This window comes from Heterocephalus glaber, unplaced genomic scaffold, assembly GCF_053883595.1.
Source record: "Heterocephalus glaber isolate CG9 unplaced genomic scaffold, H.glaber_assembly_v1.0 deba00001594, whole genome shotgun sequence".
Lineage (NCBI taxonomy): Eukaryota > Metazoa > Chordata > Mammalia > Rodentia > Bathyergidae > Heterocephalus > Heterocephalus glaber.
The window spans coordinates 6742601-6764393 of NW_028258369.1; positions in this window are offsets into that span (position 1 = coordinate 6742601).

The following is a 21793-nucleotide window of genomic DNA, read 5'->3' on the forward strand; positions in this document are numbered from 1 at the left end:
TAAATAAACATCTTTTCTTTATAAGGCACCCAACCTCAGGAATCTTTTGTAGCAACAGAAAATGGACTAATACAAGGGTACTACTTCTTCTTCTTCATCTGTTGTATGGGCTGTGAGTTGTTTAGGTACATGGATGGGCTTTGGCTGAAGGATTTGGAATGGTGTCAGAACTATTAAGATCATCTACATAATAAAGCATCTGCAAGACAATCAGACCTTTTACATTGTTAAGATTCACTTCCTATTCATTTTGTACTGCATGTCAGTATGCTAAAACCATGCTTTTTCCCCAGCCTCTTTAATATATTCTAGTATCTTCATATGTTTGCTGATTGCCGCTGCATGTTGGTTCATAAACCTGCTTGGTATATCCATACTAGAAAGATTACAATTGTCTTAGTCACTTTTTGCTTAGCTGGGACAAAATACCTGGCATCCACAACTTAAAGGAAGTGTAGCAGATAGTGCTTACTAGAGAAACAGATTTAAAGCAATGTGTACAAATATATAAGGATTTACAGAATAGGCTTACAAAGGCTACCCACAAAGTCAGGCATGGAAGAGTGCAAAAGGTCTGTCTGTGCACTGGAGATCCAAAGGATCCAGTCGAAGGCCTGGAGTTCAGTGTAGTGTCCTGTGTGAGTCTGTATCAGGGGGCCAAGGGGTCTGTGCTGGAGGCTGAAAAGTTTGGCCTGGAAGCCAGGAGATGACGTGCAAGGTGAAGGCAAAGAAGAGCTCCTCCAAAGATACAGAAGTGAACCTTCCTTCTTCGTTTCCCTTTTACACCATCCAGGTGACAAGCCTACCTAGGGTGGACCTTCTGTCTTCAGTGAATCCCTGCGGCCATACCCAGAACTATGCTGATTCAATTTAGTTTCTTACTCAAACTGACACTATCAGTTAACTATCACAGAAAGGTAGGTTTTATTTTGGCTCACAGTCCCTGGTTGGCTCACTCCAAGGCAGAAATGGCACAGGCAGAGGACAAACTATGCCTTACATGGTGGTCAGGAAGCAGAGAGGAAGGAGGAGCTGGGGATAAGAATATATATACCCTACCAGGTCACACCTCCCGTGACCCACCTCCAATTAGGCTCCACCTCCTAACAGCAGGTCAGCGCCCCCATAACCCAATCACTTTCCACATACATGAGAATTTTGCAGGACATTTTAGATATAAACCATAACAATCATCATCAACTCATATGATGTGCTTGCATCTGAGGAAGGAGGGAAAGTTTGTGTAATAGAGGTAAATACTGGGGAGGGACATTTTTGTTCAGCTAGGCTATCAATGCAAAATAAATTATTGAGACAAACTAAAAAATCCTGACTTAATTTCATGTGTATGTTTTAACTTATATATAATACTTTACCAGGAAACCTCAATCATTTCCTTTAATGGGATTTAAAATCTTCCATTTTAAAATGTGATTTTATCTTGTCTACAGAAAAAAATCCTTCCCCACAGCTTTCCAGAAGAATACAGGTATCATTTTATCATGATAATCATAATGCTATTTATCAAAAAATAATATTTGATAAAATTTGCTGGAAACCTCTTTGTTTCATTAATTAATCAGTTAAAACTGATTGATTCATTCTACCAACAAAATAGACATGGAGCTCTTACTATCATGGATATCTTACTATCATGGACATCTTACTATCAATGTGCTCAATGCTGGAGGTACAAGAAGAAGCAAGACAGATAAGGGCCACATCCTTGAGGACAGGTGGGATGGGAGGGTGCCTGCAACACCTGTGTAGCAAATGCAGCCCATGTATCTCCACGAGAAATGTAAATAATAGAGAGGCAGCTAATTGAGCTCAGCTGTTTTGTCAGTCTCGGCTTCACTCCTGGGCTCCTTTGTCTTGTTTCCTGATACCCTCAGTCTGTCCGAGTCTGTCTTTCTGGGCTTCCTCTTCCTTCCAATGGCTGGGTTCCCCTGGCACTAGCTCTTGTCACATAGCCAGCTCATGAAGGTTGTGGAGAGAATGTCACCTTGTTCCCCCCCTAAACTTTTATATATTTAGAAATCCAAAGTGATTTATGGCAGTGATTCATACCCTGCAGTCCTGGGATTGAATGGCTGAACCTCAGGAGTATGGGAGCAAGGAATGGGCTGAACCTCTCACATTCAGACCTCTAGCTGCCTTAAGCATTTGGGAATTATACATTCAAATAACGCTTTCTTTTGCTCACATTTTACTTGGCGTGTGAGCAGGTGGGTGAAAGCCTTGTAGGTGTCATGGGCTAGAAAATGTAGTGAGGAATTCCTAACAGCTCCTGCCTGAACCTTCTGACAGTGAAGCTGATTTGCACCTGAGCCTGTAGTTTTGTGGCTGTGAGCTCTATTAAGTATGTGCTTATTTAATTGCCCTCTTTATACGTGGCTCCTTTCTGTAGTTTTGAATTTGCTCTATTCCCTACTGAACAGATTTGACTATTTTTAACTGGTTGGCATTAAACACGCTGTTGTTTCCCTTTAAGTTTGTTGGTTGAGTAAGTTAATTTAGAAAAGCTGTGGAGATAAACATTTCAAGATTTTTAAGGAGAGGCTAGGATTTGATTCACCATCTTTCCAGGCTGTAATACAAATGAATTTCTTGTAGTTACATTCCTGAGATTGTCTCTCTCATGTCAGGATATTGTTAAGTACAATTGCTGTAAAAGGGAGAATCTTTCTATTATTTCTTCTGAGGGGTGAGAGGAAAATGTTTCACAGTGAAGAAGAAATTGAATTTAAGAATATATTAAGAACAAAATCGACTTGAACTGCAGTGGAGAAAAGAAAAACATTCACTAGATGGGCAGGTCATATACCCAAAGTGGTATATGACTAGTCATTCATATTATTCATTCTACTAGTCATTCATATTAGTACCTCAGATTGATTAACCATGTCTAGAATTGCTTAGAGTACCTACTTTTAGGAGAAAAAAGGGGACACATTTGCCAATTAAAGTGCTGCTTTAAATACTACTTTTTCCACAAGGATTTCTTTTTCAAGGAGGAAATATTTGAGATCAAGAACTCAAATAAAATAAATATGGAATGGTGCATTGTGCTATTATACTTCTGGATGGTTGGTGTATTTGCTTCAAATTAAGGGTTTGGTGTCATGGAAACAGCTTGTTCATTTGGAAAGCTGCTGCAGCTCTGTGGGAAGGCAAAGGACCAGTATGTGTGAGTGTGTATGTGTTTAACATTCCCTATCAACCTTCAGCAAAACAAATACCCATTCCTGCCAGAAAGTATGGAATTATATGGGATGGTTAGATTTCTTTTTTATTCTTGGCACCTGATCTTTAGAACAGAGCATATGAATTATCTGGAGAATAATATGAGAATGAAGATCCTGATTCTTTGGGTCTGGGGTGGAGGCTGAGATTTAGCATTTCAAAAGAGCTTCCAGATGATAATGATGTTGTTGGTTGGGATTGTACACAAAACTCCCCTGCTCAGGTATTATTATCAATTTGACTGAATATTAGAATCACCTTTCTGTTGGCTTATGTGAATTAATTAAGATTTGGCTAAAAATCCAAAGAGTCTTACTTAGGTTTTTTTGGCGTTTTTTTGGTAGTGGAGATTGAACTCAGGACCTTGTGCTTTCGAGGCAGGTGGCAGAGCCACTGAGCTTTTTGCTGCTTTCTATGTCAAATTTTAACTTTTGCCTACAGCTAAGGTGTCTTAGCATATAAAAGAAGTAAAAACTGCATACTTTTAATATGCTGTTTTGAATTGAGTATTGTTTGTATGCTATCAAATTACACCAGAGTTTGGATACCTGAAGAGAAAACAGTTTGCAGTCTCCTGCCCTTACAAGAAGCCTCATTGGATATCAGTCTGGTAAGAACTGTGACAATTTTGCACCATGGCAAATTGAGAATGCTCACTGAAATGAGGTGAATAATATCTTTCAAAAATCAGATCCACCCAGAACTTCAGAAGGTGACCTTATTTAACAATGTGACAGTGGATACAGGGACTGATGTAGCTACAACTCATACTTCTCCTAGGATTGTTAGATGCCAGCAGAAGCTAGGGAGAGGCAAGGAAGGATTCAGGTCTAGAGCCTTCATGGGGAGCATGGCCCTGCTGACACCTTTGTTTCAGGCTTCTGGCCTTCAGAACTTCGAAGGAATACATTTTGGTGGTTTTAAGGCACCAAGTTCATGATGATTTGTTACAGCAACCCTAACAAACTAATACACCCACCATGATGTAGTGAGCTGCAGTGAAATCTGATATCATCATGGTGGAATAAAATTTGTAGTTCTTTCCTTAGGATGGACAAGGACTTTATTTCCTAAGGGAAGTGTGTGATTTTCATCTATTGTGCCATAAATTTAAATTCCTCAATAAATCCAGGGACCATGTATTAGCCTGTGGTAGAGTACATTGTTTCAATCTCAGCTATGAATTAATAATGAGAAAGTAGTGCATCTTTCATCCAGAGTTTCTTTCAGTAGTTTTAAGTTATACTTGAGGAGCTCTATTACAGATTGAACATCCCTTATCCAACATTCTCGGGATCAGAAGTGCTTGGGAGTTTGGATTTTTTCAGACTTGCATGTGCATAATGTGATAACTTGGGGGACAGGACACAAATAGAAACATGAAATTCATTTGTTTCATACATATCTTTGAACCTAGCCTGAAAATATTTTTATACAATATTTTGAGTGCCCCTCCCTTTTAACTAGGACCCATCACATAAAATCAAGTGTAGAATTTTCTGTTTGTGGCATCTTGTACTCAAAAAGTTTCACATTTTGGAGCATTTTGGATTTTCAGGTTAGGAATGTTCACTATAACTGCTCAAATGTGTATGGGGTCAGGGTCAGGGATTTTATTCTCTGATAAAGTAGTTAGCGTTGTTTTAGTTCTTGGCTATAAATTGCTCTTTTTAACCTCAGCTAGTGTCCTTGAAAATTTTTATCAGAATTGGAATTGAGTGAAGATGTCTGGAATAAGTTCAACATTCTAACAGACAAAACCTTTCAAGGACAGGACCTACTAAAATTGTGTCAGTAGGCATCAAATTCTCATGCAAAAGACAGGGTGGTAAAATGATTGTGTGGGTGTTGGTTAATCTAATAGGTATGTTTGGGTCAGCAGTTTCATTCTCCAACAGCATTTAGTTCATAGTTTGGAAAATTGAATTGTGTGTCCCAGGTTTGCTCTCAGTATGTGCTAGATTTTAGGCACAATTGAAATGCCTTTGAAATTTATTAAGTTAATTATTAATGCAGCTCCTTTGATTTTTGAGGATGAAATTAATTACATGGATTTTAATAGTTGCCTCAGATATAGCTTTTGGAGTTCCAAGGAGACATCTAAAATATTTCTATTAATTTCTTTTAAGTCTTAGAATCCTATGCCAAATCTGACAAATTTGACAAGGGTTTTGTGACAATTCCTAGTTAGGTATAAGTAACTTTACCTACAGGGTGTTTGGATCAGTGCATATTTGCTATTGTAATTTACATTTTATAAAAATATCTTGTGAGTTATTTCCTTTATGACAAGATGCAGTACTCTCAAGAAAAATAGTTAAATAAAAGCAATGTACAATATGCTTACCCTTTACTGTAAATATTAATTGATAAAATGTTTCAGTAGAGGCAAAAGGTAAAGAGATGAAACATTCTTTTTCAGGGTTTGAATAATGATTTTATTACTCTAAGATGAAAGAAGGAAGTGGATTTGTCTTAACGCATTTGGGATTTGAGTGAAAAATTTTTAAAAAAAGTGCTCTATCATAGTGCAGCATTTCACAGTTTCTCAGAGGTTAAATGAACTTTGCAGTAGGTTTAGTCAGAGAAAGAGGAATTTGGCAGAATACCAGCTGATTACATTAACAAGATTCCTATCGTCTTGGCTGCCCAGTTTGTCTTATTTGGTGTCATTTATTACAGAGACCAGTTCCTTACTAAGCATCCTTACTATTTCTTATTTTCCTTCCATCAGGAAAATTTCAGAGAGAACCTAAGATATGACGCCTATGTCCTTTTGAGTTAGTAAAGAGAAGGGCTTAAAATGTTAGAATACTCACAGAAGAGCAATTTCAAGGCTCTACATATGCCTGACTAGGGAGGAAATTAAACCAAACATTTATCTGAGCACCCAGGTATGGTGCTGGTAAATTCACATACCCCAGCAGCCCTCTGACACAGGGATTATAATTTCAATTTCACTTTTAGGAAACCGAGTCTCAGGTGGTATAGTTTGTCCAAGACCACACAGCAATTATAAAGGGATTCAGGTTAGTTTAACTCTATAGCCTAACTTTTCTTCAGTGCACTACATTATCTTTCAAAAGACAATAAATAGAATATTGAATCCTACCTTCATGAACACTTTTCTTTCACTTTCTGGGAGGTGGTAGAGCATCGTGGTTAAAAGGACAGGCCTGGGGCCAGGTTGCTCTGGCTCAAACTTCATATCTACAGTTCTACTTATTAGCTGCCTGCCCCTGGGAAAGTTGCATATTCTTTCAGTGCCTAATTTTTTCCATCTGCATCAAGGATAGTAATATTAGCAGCTGTCCAACAGCCTAGTGGTGAATCTAGAAGCAGCGGTTAGAGTAGTGCCTGACGTATGGTGGGGACCAAGTTAGTATCTATCATTGAACTTTGTAATACTATTGCAGATAGCTAAGTTAGTTAGAAATTATTATAAGGCAGTTAGACAAAGCTGGGCCCTCAGCATAAAAAACAATGGAGGCACTTAAGAGTATAGCCATACTCTTAAGTGCAATAAATAATACACACATGTGTAAATACTGAATAGTTTCTCTGGTGGGGGAAACTGAAAGTGTAAATAAGGATTAAAATGAATAATTGATAATTTGAAATAGGAAGAAAAGGTCTAAAGGGGTAGGGGAAGTGGGAGGGGAAGGGGAAAGGAAAGAAAGGAAAGGAAAAATTATGAGAAAAGGAAAAAATGGAAACAAAGTCCTTGTAAATAGGGAAGGGAGGACAGGGAATGGGGAAAAAATAAGAACCAAGATACATCATGTACAGGTACAAGTACCCAATGATAAATGTAAACATATTGTATACCTAAAATGTACCAATAAAAGAATTTAAGCAAAAAAAACCCACCCCAAAACAATTGAGGCACATTTGCTGGTTAGCATTATAAAAAGAGAAAAGGTATTGTACCCAACTACTTCCCCTGGGTATAAATAGTAGTGATTGATATTCTAAATAGGTATCTATATCCCTAGCCCATTTTCTTTCCAGAAATTCCTTGCTTATTCCATGTACGCTTGCTTGCTGCGTGACTTGTTTCCACATTTGATCCCCATTTAATCAATATTACCTGGGTGACTGTACTTGTAATCTTATTGATTGATCATAGTTTTGTCTCACCTTATGTTCAACTTGTGATTTCCCATTGGATCTTATTAGGTGACTGTAGTATTGTCCCACCTTGAAACAGCCTCATCTCCTGGCTTTGCACAATAAAATGCCTTTGAGAAGCAGGGTGGGCAGTCTTCTCACTTTCTGGCTGCCCTTCTGTTTCTCCTAGACAGAAGCTATGTTCCTCTCAATAAATTTTTCCTAGTTTTTTTTTTGTTTTGGTACCCGGGATTGAACTCAGGACCTTGAACTTGCGAGGCAGGTGGCAGAAGCACTGAACTAAATCCCCAGCCCTATTTTTCCTACTCTTAATCTCCATTGTTCCTAGAATTTATTCTTTGATTTTAGAGAATACAAACTCACACTTAGGATATCTAGCAGGTTGGGAGTTATATTCCTTTGTTTGGATTATTTTTGCTTATTTGGATTACTTTGTGCCCTATATCAATACCATTATGTTATCAGTTGGGGAAATAACTAATTTTCCTGGAATAGCACAGCTAGAATGGAGAAATACAGCTGAAATGGGGTCCAACCCCAACCTGATGCTAAGCCCAAGGTTTTCTCCACTATACTTGGGGTGAAAATTAGCAGGAGTTACTGGGAATTAGGGAGGACACAATGTACTCTCTGAGCCCCTTAAATATTTGTGTGGTCTCTGAGAGAAAAATAGAATCATAGGGCATCTGTTTTCTGGGGCATGGGCAACCCAGGAGCCATAACCAAAAGGCTCTGATTTCTAGTCATAGCTCAGGAAGCATGTTAAGAAGCATGTTAACATGTTAAGCATGTTAAAATGTTAAGCATATTAAGCTTTCTCAGTGAGAATCTTTTTTTTTTTTGGTACCAGTGACGAAACTCAGGACCTTGTGCTTGCAAGGCAGGCATGGTGCCACTGAGCTAGATCCCCAGCCCTCTCAGTGAGAATCTTGACTCACTGCCACCAGTATTTCCTTTCTCAGCCTTCCCCCTAAGCCAAACATGAATCATAGAGTGGTCATGGAGGCCTCAAGGATCTGATCACCATGAATTGACTGTGGTTGGAGTCTCCTTGCAGAATTAATCTTCGTATAAATTGCCAAAGTAGTCAAAGAATTGGAGGAGACAGCTCTACTACTCCTCTGTAATGTGAGTATGTGGCTGGGGTGATGGCAGGGGATACTTTCTAAACTTTTCAGCAGGAGGAACTAAGGTCCTTCTTGTCACCTCTCACCACTTCTTAGGACCCCACTGCTGGTGGTACTGGGGATTTGTGTCAGTATTTACTAGAGAAACAGATATAACACAAGATATATAAATATATAAGAATTTACAAGATTGGCTTACAATGGCCACCCAGAATCAGATGAAAAAGAGTTCAGAGGTTCTGTCTGCACACTGGAGACTGAAGGATTTAGTCAAAAGTTTGTAGCTCACTGCAGTGTCCCATGCGAGTCTGTATCAGGAGGCCCATGGGTCTGAGCTGGAAGGCTGAAGAATCCGCACCGGAAGTCAAAGAGTCTGTGCTGGAAGGCTTGAAATGATGTCCAAGGCTAAGACAGGAGCTCCTCCAAAGGAACAGAAGCAGCTGTGTCCTTCCTCATTTCCCTTTTATAACATCCAGGTGAGGAGCTGCCTTAGGGTAGATCTTCCAAGGCTTAGGGTATAGAGTTGCTGAGCCAATTTAGCTAAGCTTCTCTTAACTAAACTTCTCAAGTTGACACAATCATTCAACCATAATAGGATTGAACTCAGGTACCTGCTAGGCAATCTACATGCTCAACTCTTTTTTTTTTCAATTAAATTCTTTTAATGGTACATTGTAGGTATACAACACAATTACATTTCTCATTGGGAATTGTACCTTTACATAATGCATCTTGGTTCTTATTTTTTCCCCATTCCTAGCCCTCCCTTCATGCCCTCCACTCTTCCCTATTTACAAAGACTTTATTTCAATTTTTTCCATTTCTCATCATTTTTCCTTTCCTGCTTTCCTTTCCCCTGCCCATCCCACTAGCCCTACCCCTTTGGACCTTTTCTTCCATTTTACATTATCGATTATTGATTCTAATCATTGGTACATTTTAGGTATACAATATAATGACATTCATCATTGGAAATTTGCACCTTTACATAGTCTCTCTTGGTTCTTATTTTTCACCATTCCCCAGCCCTCCCTTCAACCCCTCCATTCCTCCCTATTTACAAAGATTTTGTTCCTATTTTTCCATTTTCACATATTAATCCCATTCTCTTCTATCCTTTCCCCTAGCCTCACACTTCCTTCCCCTTTGCCGCTTTTCTTCCTATTTCACATTACCTATTATACATTTTCGTCCTTATTTACACTTTCAGTTTCTCACACCAGCGAAATTTCGGTATTTATTCATGTGTGTCCTATTTATTTCACTTAAGAGTATTGCCTCAATGTGCATCCACTTAGCTATAAATGTCTCTAATTTCTCATTTTTTATGGCTGAGTAGTACTCCATTTTATTAAAAAAACACATTTTCTTTATCCAGTCTCCAGTGGATGGGCATTTGGGCTGTTTCCAAGTTTTAGCTATTACAGACTGTGCTGCTATGAACATGGGTGCACATATATCACTGTGGTATGATTCTTTTAATTCTTTGGGGAAGATCCCCAGCAGTGGAATAGCAGGGTCAAATGGGACTTTCAGTCCTAGTTCTTTGAGGTATCTCCATTCTGATTTCCACAGTGGTTGCACCAGTCTACACTCCCACGAGCAGTGGAGCAGGGTTCCTCTTTCCCCACAGCCCCGCCAGCATTTGTTATTGGTTGATTTCATGATAGCCACCATTCTTTCTGGAGTGAAGTGGAAACTCAGCGTTGTTTTCATTTGCATCTCTCGAATGACCAGTGATGTTGAACATGTTTTCATGTATTTATTTGCTATTTCTACTTCTTTGTCTGAGAAATGTCTGTTCATTTCAGATGCCCATTTCTGGATTGGGTCTTTAAATTTGGGAGGTTTGATCTTTTTAAGTTCTTTATAGATTTGAGATAGTAGGAGTTTGTCTGAGGAAGAGCAGGTGAAGATTTTTTCCCACATTGTGGGGTGTCTCTTCACTCTGCTGGTGGTTTCTCTTGCTGTGCAGAAGCTTTTAATAAGAAGAGATTCCACTTGTTGATTGTTTGTGCTAGTTCACGGGCAACTGAGGTTTTGTTCATAAAATCTTTTCCTACACCGATGTCTTCAAGGGTTCTACCTAACCTCTGTTCCAACTGGTTCAGAGTTTCTATTTTAATATTTAGATCTTTAATCCATTTTGATTTTAGTTTAGTGCATGGTGAGAGATACAGGTCTAGTTCTAATCTCTGGCAAGTTGAAGCCCAATTATTCCAGCACCATTTATTAAAGAGGCTATCTTTCCTCCAGTGAGGGTGTTTGGCTCCTTTATCGAAGATGAGATGGCTGAGTGTGTCTGGTGTTGTTTCTGCATCTTCTAATCTGTTCCACTGGTCCTCAAGTCTGTTTCTTTGCCAGTGCCATGCTGTTTTTATCACAGTAGCTTTGTAGTATAGTTGCAGGTTGGGGATTGTGATAACCCTTGCCATGTCTCTGTTACCTAGAATTGCTTTTGCTATTCTGGGTCTCTTCTTGTTCCAAATGAATTTTTGGATTGTTTTCTCAAGGTCCATGAAGTATGCTGCTGGGATCACAATTGGAATTGTATTAAATCTATATAGCAGTTTTGGAAGTATGGCCATTGTCACTATATTAATCCTTCCTACCCAGGAGCAGGGGATGTCTGTCCATTTTCTGATATCATCTTCAATCTCTCTTTTCAGAGTGCCATAGTTTTCAGAGAAGAGGTCTTTGATTTCTTTCATTAGGTTGATTCCTAGGTATTTCAGTTTTTTGGATGCTATTGTGAAAGGAATTATTTACCCTATTTCTCTCTCAGTGAGTCTGTCATTCGTGTACAGGAAAGCTATTGATTTTTGTGTGTTGACTTTGTAACCAGCTACTTGACTGAATTTGGTTATTAAGTCTAGAAGACTTTTGGTGGAGTTCTTGGGGTCTTCTACATACAGTATCATGTCATCTGCAAATAATGACAATTTGACATCTTCATTACCTATCTTTATTGCTTTTATTTCTTTCTCTTGTCTAATTGCTGTGGCTAATGTTTCCAGAACTATATTGAACAAGAGTGGTGATAGTGGACATCCTTGTCTTGTTCCTGATTTTAGTGTGAAGGATTTCAGTTTTTGAACTGAATAGTTTTTGAACAGTATGATATTGGCTGTTGGTTTTTCATAGATGGCTTCTATCAGTTTGAGGTAGAGACCATCTATTCCAATTTTTTGTAGGGTTTTTATCATAAATGCCTGTTGGATTTTGTCAAATGCTTTTTCTGCATCTATGGAGATAATCGCATGGTTTTTGTCCTTGGCTCTATTGATATAGTGTATTATGTTGATTGATTTGCATATATTGAACCATCCCTGCATCCCGGGGATGAATCCCACTTGATCAGGGTGTATGATATTCTTGATGATCTTCTGCATTCTATTTGACATTATCTTATTAAGGATTTTTGCATCTATGTTCATTGGTGAGATTGGCCTATAGTTCTCTTTTCATTTGGGTCTTTCTCTGCTTTGGGGATCAAGGTGATGCTTGCTTCCAGGAGTGAATTTGGGAGTATTGCTTCCCTTTCAATGTCATTGAAGAGTTTAAACAGTAGTGGCAGCACTTCCTCTCTAAATGTCTTGTAGAATTCACCAGTGAAGGCATCAGGGCCCAGGCTTTTCTTAGTTGATAAGTTTTTAATTACATTTTCAATTTCATTTGTTGATATTGGGTTGTTCAGAATTTTTAGGTTTTCTTCATTCAACTTTGGTAATTAATATGTATCTAGGAATCTGTCCATTTCTTCTGTGTTGTCAATCTTATTGGCATATAGGTTCTGGAAGTAGGTATTGATGATCATCTGGATTTTTGCTGGGTCTGTTGTAATTTCACCTTTTTCATTCCTAATTCCATGGATTTGGGCCTTTGCTTTCCTTTTTCTGACAAGCTTGGCAAAGGGTTTGTCAATTTTGTTGATTCTTTTGAAGAACCAACTCTTGGCTTCATTGATTTTGTTGTATCATTCTCTTGGTCTCCATTGCATTGATTTCTCCTCTGATCTTTATAATTTCCTCCCTTGTATGAGCTTTGGGGTTGTCCTGCTCTTCTTTTTCTAGAAGCTTGAGGTGCTGCATCATTTCGTTTAATTGGGCTCATTCTGTTTTCCTAATATGCATATTCACTGCTATGAATTTCCCTCATAAGACTGCTTTCATTGTTTCCTATAGATTCTGATGTGTTGTATTGTCATTTTCATTTAATTGAAGGAACTGTCTGATTTCTTCTTTGATTTCCTCTTTGACCCATTGGTTATTCAGAAGTGTGTTGTTCAATTTCCATGTGTTTATGAAATTTTTTGAGTTTCTTTTGCTATGGATCTCCAATTTCATCGCACTATGGTCTGATAATATACAGGGGATACCTTCAATTCCTTTGCACTTACTTAAACATGTTCTATGTGTGAGTATGTGGTCTATTTTGGAGAATGACCCATGTGCAGCTGAGAAGAATGTGTATTCTGATTTGGTGGGGTGGAAGACTCTGTAAACATCTGTTAAGTTCTTTTGTTCAACAGTTCGATTGAGTTCTAGTATTTCAGTACTTATTTTTTGTCTAGTTGATCTATCTATTTGTGACAGTGGGGTGTTGAGGTCCCCCACTACAACTGTATTAGTGCATATAGGACTGTTCATGTCCATTAGTATTCGTTTTATATAGTTGGGTGCACTAGTGTTTGGTGCATAGATATTTATGATTGTCATCTCTTCCTCTTGGATTCTTCCCTTTACAAGGATGTAGTGTCCTTCTTCATCTCTCTTAATCAGTGTTGGTTTGAAATCTACTTGATCTGCCATGAGGGTAGCTAGTCCTGCTTTTTTTCGGGTTCCTGTCACATGGAGTATTGTTTTCCACCCTTTCACTTTCAGTCTATGAGTTTCCTTTTGAATGAAGTGTGTTTCTTGTATGCAGCATATGGTTGGATTTTGCTTCTTGACCCATTCTGCCAGTCTATTTCTTTTGATTGGTGAATTGAGACCATTAACATTGATGGTCATAACTGAAACATATTGACTTGTCATTTCCATGACTTTTTCTTTTTGCTGGGTTCTCCCCCTTTCCATTTAATTTCTTGTCATGCCAGATGGGTTCATTCTGCTTTGCTTCCTGGGGTTGTGATCCTCAATGTCTGTTCCTAGGCTATTGTGTAAAATTCTTTGGAGTGCTGGTTTGGTATTCACGAAGTTCCTAAGGTGCTCTTTGTCATGAAAGGATCTTATTTCTCCATCCATTTTGAAAGATAGTTTTTCAGGGTCCATCAATCTGGGTTGGAGGCTGTTTTCTTTTAGGGCTTGGAATATGTCACTCCAAGCTCTTCTTGCCTTGATGGTTTGTGTTGAGAAGTCTGCTGTGATTCTGCTGGGCTTTCCTTTGTATGTGATTTGTTTCTTTTCTCTAACTGATTGGAGAACTTTGTTCTTCTGTTGAGTTTCTGGAATCTTAACAATTATAAGCCTATGTGTAGATTTGTTTTGATCCAGGCTATTTGGAGTCCTATATGCCTCACTTATCTGTATGTCAAGCTCTTTTCCCCTGCTTGGGATGTTTTCTGCCATTATTTCTGTGAAGAGATTTTTTATGTCATCTGCACCCTCTCCTGTTTCTTCATTGAGCCCAGTCAGTCTTATGTTATTCTTCTTTGCATCATCTAGCAGCTGCTGGATTGATTTCTCATGTTCCCTTATAATTTTGAAGCAATTTTTCTTTTCCTGGTCACTAATTGCAATCTTATCTTCTAGATCTGAAATTCTGTCCTCACATTGGCTCATTCTGCTGTGTAGACTTTCAATGGAGTTTTTCATCTCCTGGAAATCTATTTGCATCTGTTTTATGGATTCCATTTGTTTCTTATGTTGGGATTCCATTATGTTCCTGAGCTCCTCTCTAGATTTATTAATCATGTCTTGCACTAGGAGCACAATTTCTCCTGCTATCTGAGAAATTATTTCTGATTTCATTTTTTCCAGATCCCCTTTTGTTGCCAGTTTTGTGGGTCCATGTGGTTGAGTATCAGAATGTTCCATCTCATTTCCCTTTGGGGTTGCTGTAGGTGATCTGGAAGTCTAGTTTTGAGACTTATTTATGTGTTTTCTCATTTTGACTGGGGTGAGGGGCTGTTAGCACCTGCATGGACTACCTCCTCTGAGCTGGGAGAGGTGGGACAGGGGCCAGGAGCAGCGGTAGGGATGGTGACCCAAAAGCCCTTTCCTGTGGGCTGGGAGCAGCGGGAGGGATGGTGGCCAGGAAGCCCCTTCCTCTGGACCAGGAGCAGTGGGATGGTGGCTCAGAAGCCCCTACCTCTGGGCTGGGAGCAGTGGGAGGGATTTTGGCCTGGAAGCCCCTTCTTCTGGGCCAGGAGCAGAGGGACAGAAGGTGGCCCCAAAGCCTTTTCCTCTGGGCTGGGAGCAGCAGGAGGGATGATGACCGGGAAGCTCCTTCCTCTGGACCAGGAGCCGTGGGAAGGTGGCTCAGAAGCCCCTACCTCTGGGCCAGGAACAGCGGGACTCAGTACCTTGGTCTGGTGGTCTGGTGTCCTCTGTGTCTTTGTAGTGTGGAACCAGGTAGCTGCCTGTCTTCAGCGGGGTGGTTCAGCGTCTTCCATGCGACTCGGGACCTTGGTAGGGTGTGCACAGACCTTCCTGTGTGCAGTGGGCTGATTTGGCGTGTTCCATGCTATTCGGGACCTTGGTAGGGTGTGGGCAGACCTGCTGGTCTGCAGCATGGTGATTTGGCATCTTCCGTGTGACTCCGTAACTCCGTAGGGCGTGCACAGAGCTGCCTGTCTGCAGCAGGCTGATTAGGCATGTTCTGCTCAACTGGGGACCTTGGTAGGGTGTGGGCCGACCTGCTCAACTCTTTTTTTACTTATTTATATATATATTTTTCTTAAATTTATTGATATATTTTAGGTATACATAATGATAACATTCATCATCAGAAATTTATACCTGTACATGATATATCTTGATTCTTATTTTTTCCCGTTCCCCTTTTCTCCTTTCAAGCCCTTCACCCCTCTCTATTTACAAAAGCTTTCTTTCTATTTTTCCTTCTTTTCTCATATTTTTCTTTCCCTTTATTCCTTTCTCCTGCTCCTCCCTAGTTTCCCTTGTCCTTTGAACATTTTTTTTTCATATTTCACAGTATCTATTATACATTTTGATCCTCATTTACACATTCAGTTTCTCACACCAGAGAAATAATGTGGTATTTACACATTTGTGTCTAATTTATTTCACTGAAGTGTATGGTCTCAAGGTGCATCCATTTAGCTATAAATGTCTCAAGTTTATCTTTCTTTATGGCTGAGTAGTATTGTATAAAAAAATCTTTATCTATTCATTGATTTATGGGCATTTGGGCTGTTTCCAAGATTTAGCTATTGCGAACTGTGCTGCTATAAACATGGGTGTGCATATATTGCTGTGGTATGATGTTTTTTAATTCCTTTGGAATGATACCAAGAAAGGAAATAGCTGAGTCAAATGGAACCTCTAGTTTTAGTTTTTCAAGGAATCTCCACACTGATTTCTACAGTATTTGCACCAGTCTACACTCCCACCAACATTGCAGAAGGGTTCCTTTTTTTCCCAAAGCCTCATCAGCATTTGTTATTGGTTGATTTCTTGATAGCACCCATTCTTTCTGGAGTGAGATGGAATCTCAGCATTCTTTTAATTTGCATCTCTCAAATGACCAGTGATATTGAACATTTTTTCTTATATCTATTTGCTGTTTCTACTTCTTCTTCTGAGAAGTGTATATTCATTTCAGACTCATTTTTGGTTTGGATCTTTAAATTTTGGGGGGGTCTGATTTTTTTGAGTTCTTTATATATTCTAGATATTAGTCCTTTGTCTGAGGAACAGCTGGTAAAAGGTTTTTTCTCATTTTGTGAGTTGTCTCTACACTCTGTTGGTGGTTTCTCTTGTTGTCCAAAAGCTTTTTAATAAGATGAGATCCCAGTTGTTGCTTCTTTGTGCTAGTTCACATGCAAGTGAGGTTTCTTAATAAAGTCTTTTCTTATGCCAGTGTCTTCAAGAGTTCTACCTAAACTATCTTCCAGCAGATGTAGTTTGTTTTAATATATAGATCTTTGATCCATTTCTATTTTAGTTTAGTGCATTGTGAAAGATATGAGTCTAGTTTTAGTCTTTGGCAAGTTGAAACCCAGTTTTTCCAGCACCATTTATTAAAGAGGCTATCTTTCCTCCAGTGAGGGTGTTTGGCTCCTTTGTGAATGAGGTGGCTGAATATGTCTAGATTTGTTTCTGCATCTTCTAATCTGTTCCATTGATCCTCAGGTTTGTTTCTTTGCCAGTACCATGGTTTTTTTTTTTTTTTTTTTTTTTTTTGTCACAGTAGCTTTGTAGTATAATTTCAAGTCAGGGGTTGTGATGGCCCCTGCCTTGCCTTTGTTGCCTAGAACTTCCTTTGCTATTCTAGGTCTCTACTGGTTCCAAATGAATTTTAGAGTTGTTTTCTCTAATTCTGTGAAATATACTGTTGGGATTTTGATCGGAATTGCATTAAATCTGTACAACAGTTTTGGAAGTATGGCTATTTTCATTATATTGATTCTTCCTACCTAGAACAAGGGATGTCTTTCCATTTTCTGATATCCTCTTTGATTTCTTTTTTCAGAGTACTGTAGTTTTCAATGTAGAGGTCTTTTGATTCCTTTGTTAGATTGATTACTAGGTATTTCTTTTTTTTGGATGCTATTGTGAAAGGTGTTTCCCCAGCTCCTTTCTCAGTGAGTCTGTTATTTGTGTACAGCAAGGGTATTGATTTTTGAGAGTTGACCTTGTATCCAGATATGGTACTGAATTTAGTTATTAAGTCTAGAAGACTTTTGGTGGAGTACTTGGGGTCTTCTATGTAGAGAATCATGTCATCCACAAATAATAACAGTTAAACTTCCTCCTTTTCTATCCTTATTCCTTTTATTTCTTTCTCTTGTCTGATTGCTGTGGCCAATGTTTCCAGAACTATGTTGAACAGGAATGGTGATAGTGGGCATCCTTGTCTTGTTCCTGATTTTAGAGTGGATGTTTTCATTTTTGCCCATTTAGTATGATGTTGGCTGTGGATTTGTCAAAGATGGCTTTTATCTGGTTGAGATAAAGACCATCTATTCCAATTTTCTGTAGGTTTTTTTTTTTAACCATGAATTTGTGTTATACTTTGTCAAATGCTTTTTCTGCATCTATTGAGATGATCATATTTGATTTTGTCCCTGACTCTGTTAATATAGTATACTACATTTATTGATTTGCATATGTTGAACCATCCCTGCATCTGTAGGATGAATCCCACTTCGTCAGGATGTATAATCTTCTTGATTATCTGCTGCATCCTCTTTTTTGGTTGGGCCTTTCTCTGCTTTTGTAATCAAGGTAATGCTTGCTTCTAGGAATGAATTTGGAAGTATTATTTTCTTTTCAATTTCATTAAAGAGTTTGAGAAGTAGTGGCATTAGTTCTTCTCTAAAATTTTTGGAGAATTCAGCAGCAAATCTGTCAGGGCCTGGGGTTTTCTTTGTTGTAGGTTTTTAACTACATCTTCAATTTCATTGAATGATATTGGGTTATTTAGAATTTTAATATGTTCTTGATTCAGCTTTGGTAATACTTATGTATGCAGGAATCTGTGCATTTCTCCTGTGGTTTCCATCTTATTAGAATACAGGTTCTCAAAGTAGGTATTTATGATCCTCTGGATTTCTACTGGGTCTGTTGTGATTTCACCCTTTTCATTTTTAATTGCATAGATTTTAGCCCTGTCTTTCCTTTTTTTGGATAAAGTTGGCTAAGGGTTTGTCAATTTTATTCAGTCTTTCAAAGAACCAAATTGAAATGGTTCAATTTGTTGATTCTTTGTATCATTTTCTTAGTCTCCATTGCATTAATTTCTGCTCGATCTTTATAATTTCCTCCCTTTATAAAATTAGAAAGCTTTGGGTTTGACTTGCTCTTCTTTTTCTGGAAGCTTGAGGTTCAACATTAGATTGTTTATTGGACCTCCCTCTGTTTTCCTAATATGGGAATTCATTGCTTTGAATTTCCCTTGAAGGACTGCTTTCATTGGTGGCATGAATTCTAGTATGTTGTATTGGCACTATCATTTAATTTTATAAACTGTCTAATTTCTTCTTTAATTTCCTCTGTGACCTATTGGTTGTTCAGGAGAGTATTGTTCCATTTCCATGTGTTTATGAAGTTCTTGTGGTTTCTTTTACTATTGATCTCCAATTTCATTGTGCTATAGTCTGATAATATACAGGGGATGACTTCAATTCCTTTGCATTTACTTAAGGGTACTCTATGAGCTACTATGTGCTGAACTTTGGAGAATGACTTGTGTACAACTAAGAAGAATGTGTATTCTGATGTTGTGGAGTGGAACACTCTGTAAACATCTATTAAGTCCATTTGTTCAAGAGTTTGGTTCAGTTCTAGTACGTTGTTGTTGATTTTTTGTCTAGTTGATCTATTTGTGAGAGTGGGTATTGAGGTCCTCCACTAGTATTGTATTAATCCTTATTTGATTTTTCATTTTCATTAATATTTCTTTGGTTTCTTTCTCTTTTTTTGGTACCAGGGATCAAACTTGGGTCCTTGCACTTGTGCAGCAGGCATCGAAACCACTGAGCTAAATCCCTGGCCCAATATTTGTTTTGTACAGTTGGGTGCACTAGTATTTGGTGCATATATATTTATGATTGTTATCTCTTCCTCTTGGATTATTCCTTTTACAAGGATGTGGTGACCTTCTTTGTATCTATTAATCAGTCAGCTTGAAATCCACTTTGTCTCCAAATAGAATAGGTATTCATGCTTTTTCCTAGGTCCCTGTCACATGGAGTATTGTTTTCTATCCTTTTACTTTCAGTGTATGAATTTATTTTTAAATTAAATATGTTTCTTGTATACAGCATATTATTGTTGGATCTTGCTTCTTGATATATTCTGTTTCTTTTGATTTGTGAATTGAGAGTATTAACATTGATAGTTTTAACTGATATGTATTGACCTATCCTTCTCATGTTATTTTTCTGTTGTTGGCTCCTTTTTTCGTCCCATTTAATTTTTTGCCTTGCCTGATAGATTTATTCTGTTGAGGTTCATGGAGTTGCAATCTTCATTATCTCATTCTAGAATATCCTTCAGAACATTTTGGAGTGCTGGTTTGGTATTCATGAAGTTCGTTACTTTGTCATGGAAGTATCTTATTTCTCCATCAATTTTGAAAGATAATTTTTCAGGATACATTAATCTGGGTTGGAGGTTGTTGTCTTTTAGGGCTTGAAATATTTCACTTCAGGTACTCCTTGACTTGAGGGTTTGTGTTGAGAAGTCTGCTGTGATTCGAATGGGCTTTCCTTTGTATGTGATTTGTTTCTTTTCTCTAACAGCTTTTAATATTTTGTTCTTGTGTTGGATTTCTGGAATCTTGAGTATTATATGCCCTGGTGTCAGTTTCTTTTTGATCTTGGCTAATTGGAGTTCTATATGCCTCACTTATCTGTATGTCAAAATTTTTTTCCTTGTTTGGGAAATTTTCTGCTATTACTTCAGAGAAGAAATTTTTATGTCACCTGTGTTATCTCCTACTTTTTCATTGACTCTGATCAATCTTAGGTTATTTTTCTTTGCATCATCTAGCAGCTCTTGGATTGATTTCTCATTGTTCCTTGCTTTTTTAAAGAAATCTTTCATGTTCAGTAACCACAACTGTATCTTTTATATCTGATATTCTGTACTCATATTTGCTCATTCTACTGCATATACTTTGAATGGAATTTTTAATGTTTTGGATATCTGCTTGAATGTGGATTCCATTTCTTTCCTACACTGGGGATTCATGGTTTCTATCATTTTCCTAAGCTCCTCTATTTTTAAAATCTGTATCTGCTCTAGAGTCACAAATCATGTCTTTCATTATGGTCACCATCTCTGTAGTTATCTGAAAAATTATTTCTGATTTGATTTCTTTTTCTAGAGCATCTTTCATCTGCTTTGTTACTTCCACTGTTAGCACTTCAGTGAGTCCATGTGGATGACTTTCAGATTTTTCCACCTGATTTACCCCTAGGTTTGCCTTTGGCAAGCTGGAAGTCTTGGTTTGCATCTTGTTTAAGTGTCTTCTCACTTCTAGTTTGGTTGTTGTTTTTTATTTAATTTCTGGGTTGATGCTTATAGATTGCTTAGGACAAGTGTTTTTATCACTAGTATTTAGAACCCTTAGAAAATGACTACTTCTCAGAGGTGTCTTCCAGGTATAGCTGGCTTTTAGCTTTTGAGTCTGTTACAAGGTCCTACCTCTTCAATTTATTGGGGATGAGAAGTTGCTGCCTACTTGGCCTAGCCCCTGATTCTTTGGCACTGGCCTACAGTATTTTTAATGACAGGTAATATCAGTCTTGGTAAACCAGGAAGAACAGCTGATTAGAACAATTATGTCACCTTGGCTAAAGTAGAATCATCAATAACAGTAGCATCAAACACAGCCTAGAAAATCACAAACTGTGGTAACTATTAATTTGCCACCTTTAACTGTATGAACTAGATTTGTGGTTATATAACAAAATCTAAAACAAAGCAGAAAAATGTTTGCAGTCAATAAGCCCTCAATATACCAAATTACTCTCTGGGAAGAAAACTTGAAAGGAGTTAGGAGGAGAAAATAGAGAAATAGAAGAAGAGGAAAAGATTAGAAGTAAGGCTAGAGGACAAAGGAAGATCATGCAAATTTTTGGAACTGGTGAAGAAGACAGGAGGAAAAGGGAGAAGGAAGAAATAAATAAAAGAACAGGACACAATAACTAACAAAAACTAAGAGCTGTGTTCATACTCCTATAAAAATAAAAATGAAAAATCAAGACAAAACAAAAACAGAAACAAGAAAAGAGAGAAATGAAGAAAAAATTTCCAGTTCAAGGCATATCTCTGCTGTTACTGGTAGACAATGTGGGCAGTGTACAGATCTGAGTTGATTAATCCTAGCAAGCCAGCTGTAGCTTTATGACGGGGTAGCGAATATTCCCAGCAAGACTGTACCTTTGGTTTCACTGAAGTTCAGGCTGTTTTTTGGCTGTGAAGCTGAAACTGGAAGACCCTCTCCCCCGCAAACTGAGCTCCCTGACCTCCTGTGGGTGTGAACTCCCACACTAGCACTGGAAGCCACTAGATGAAGCTGGCTCACAGTTGTTCTGAGTTTTGAGCTTAGTTGACCCATCTCTAAGATGGTTACTGACCAAACACTCTCTCCTG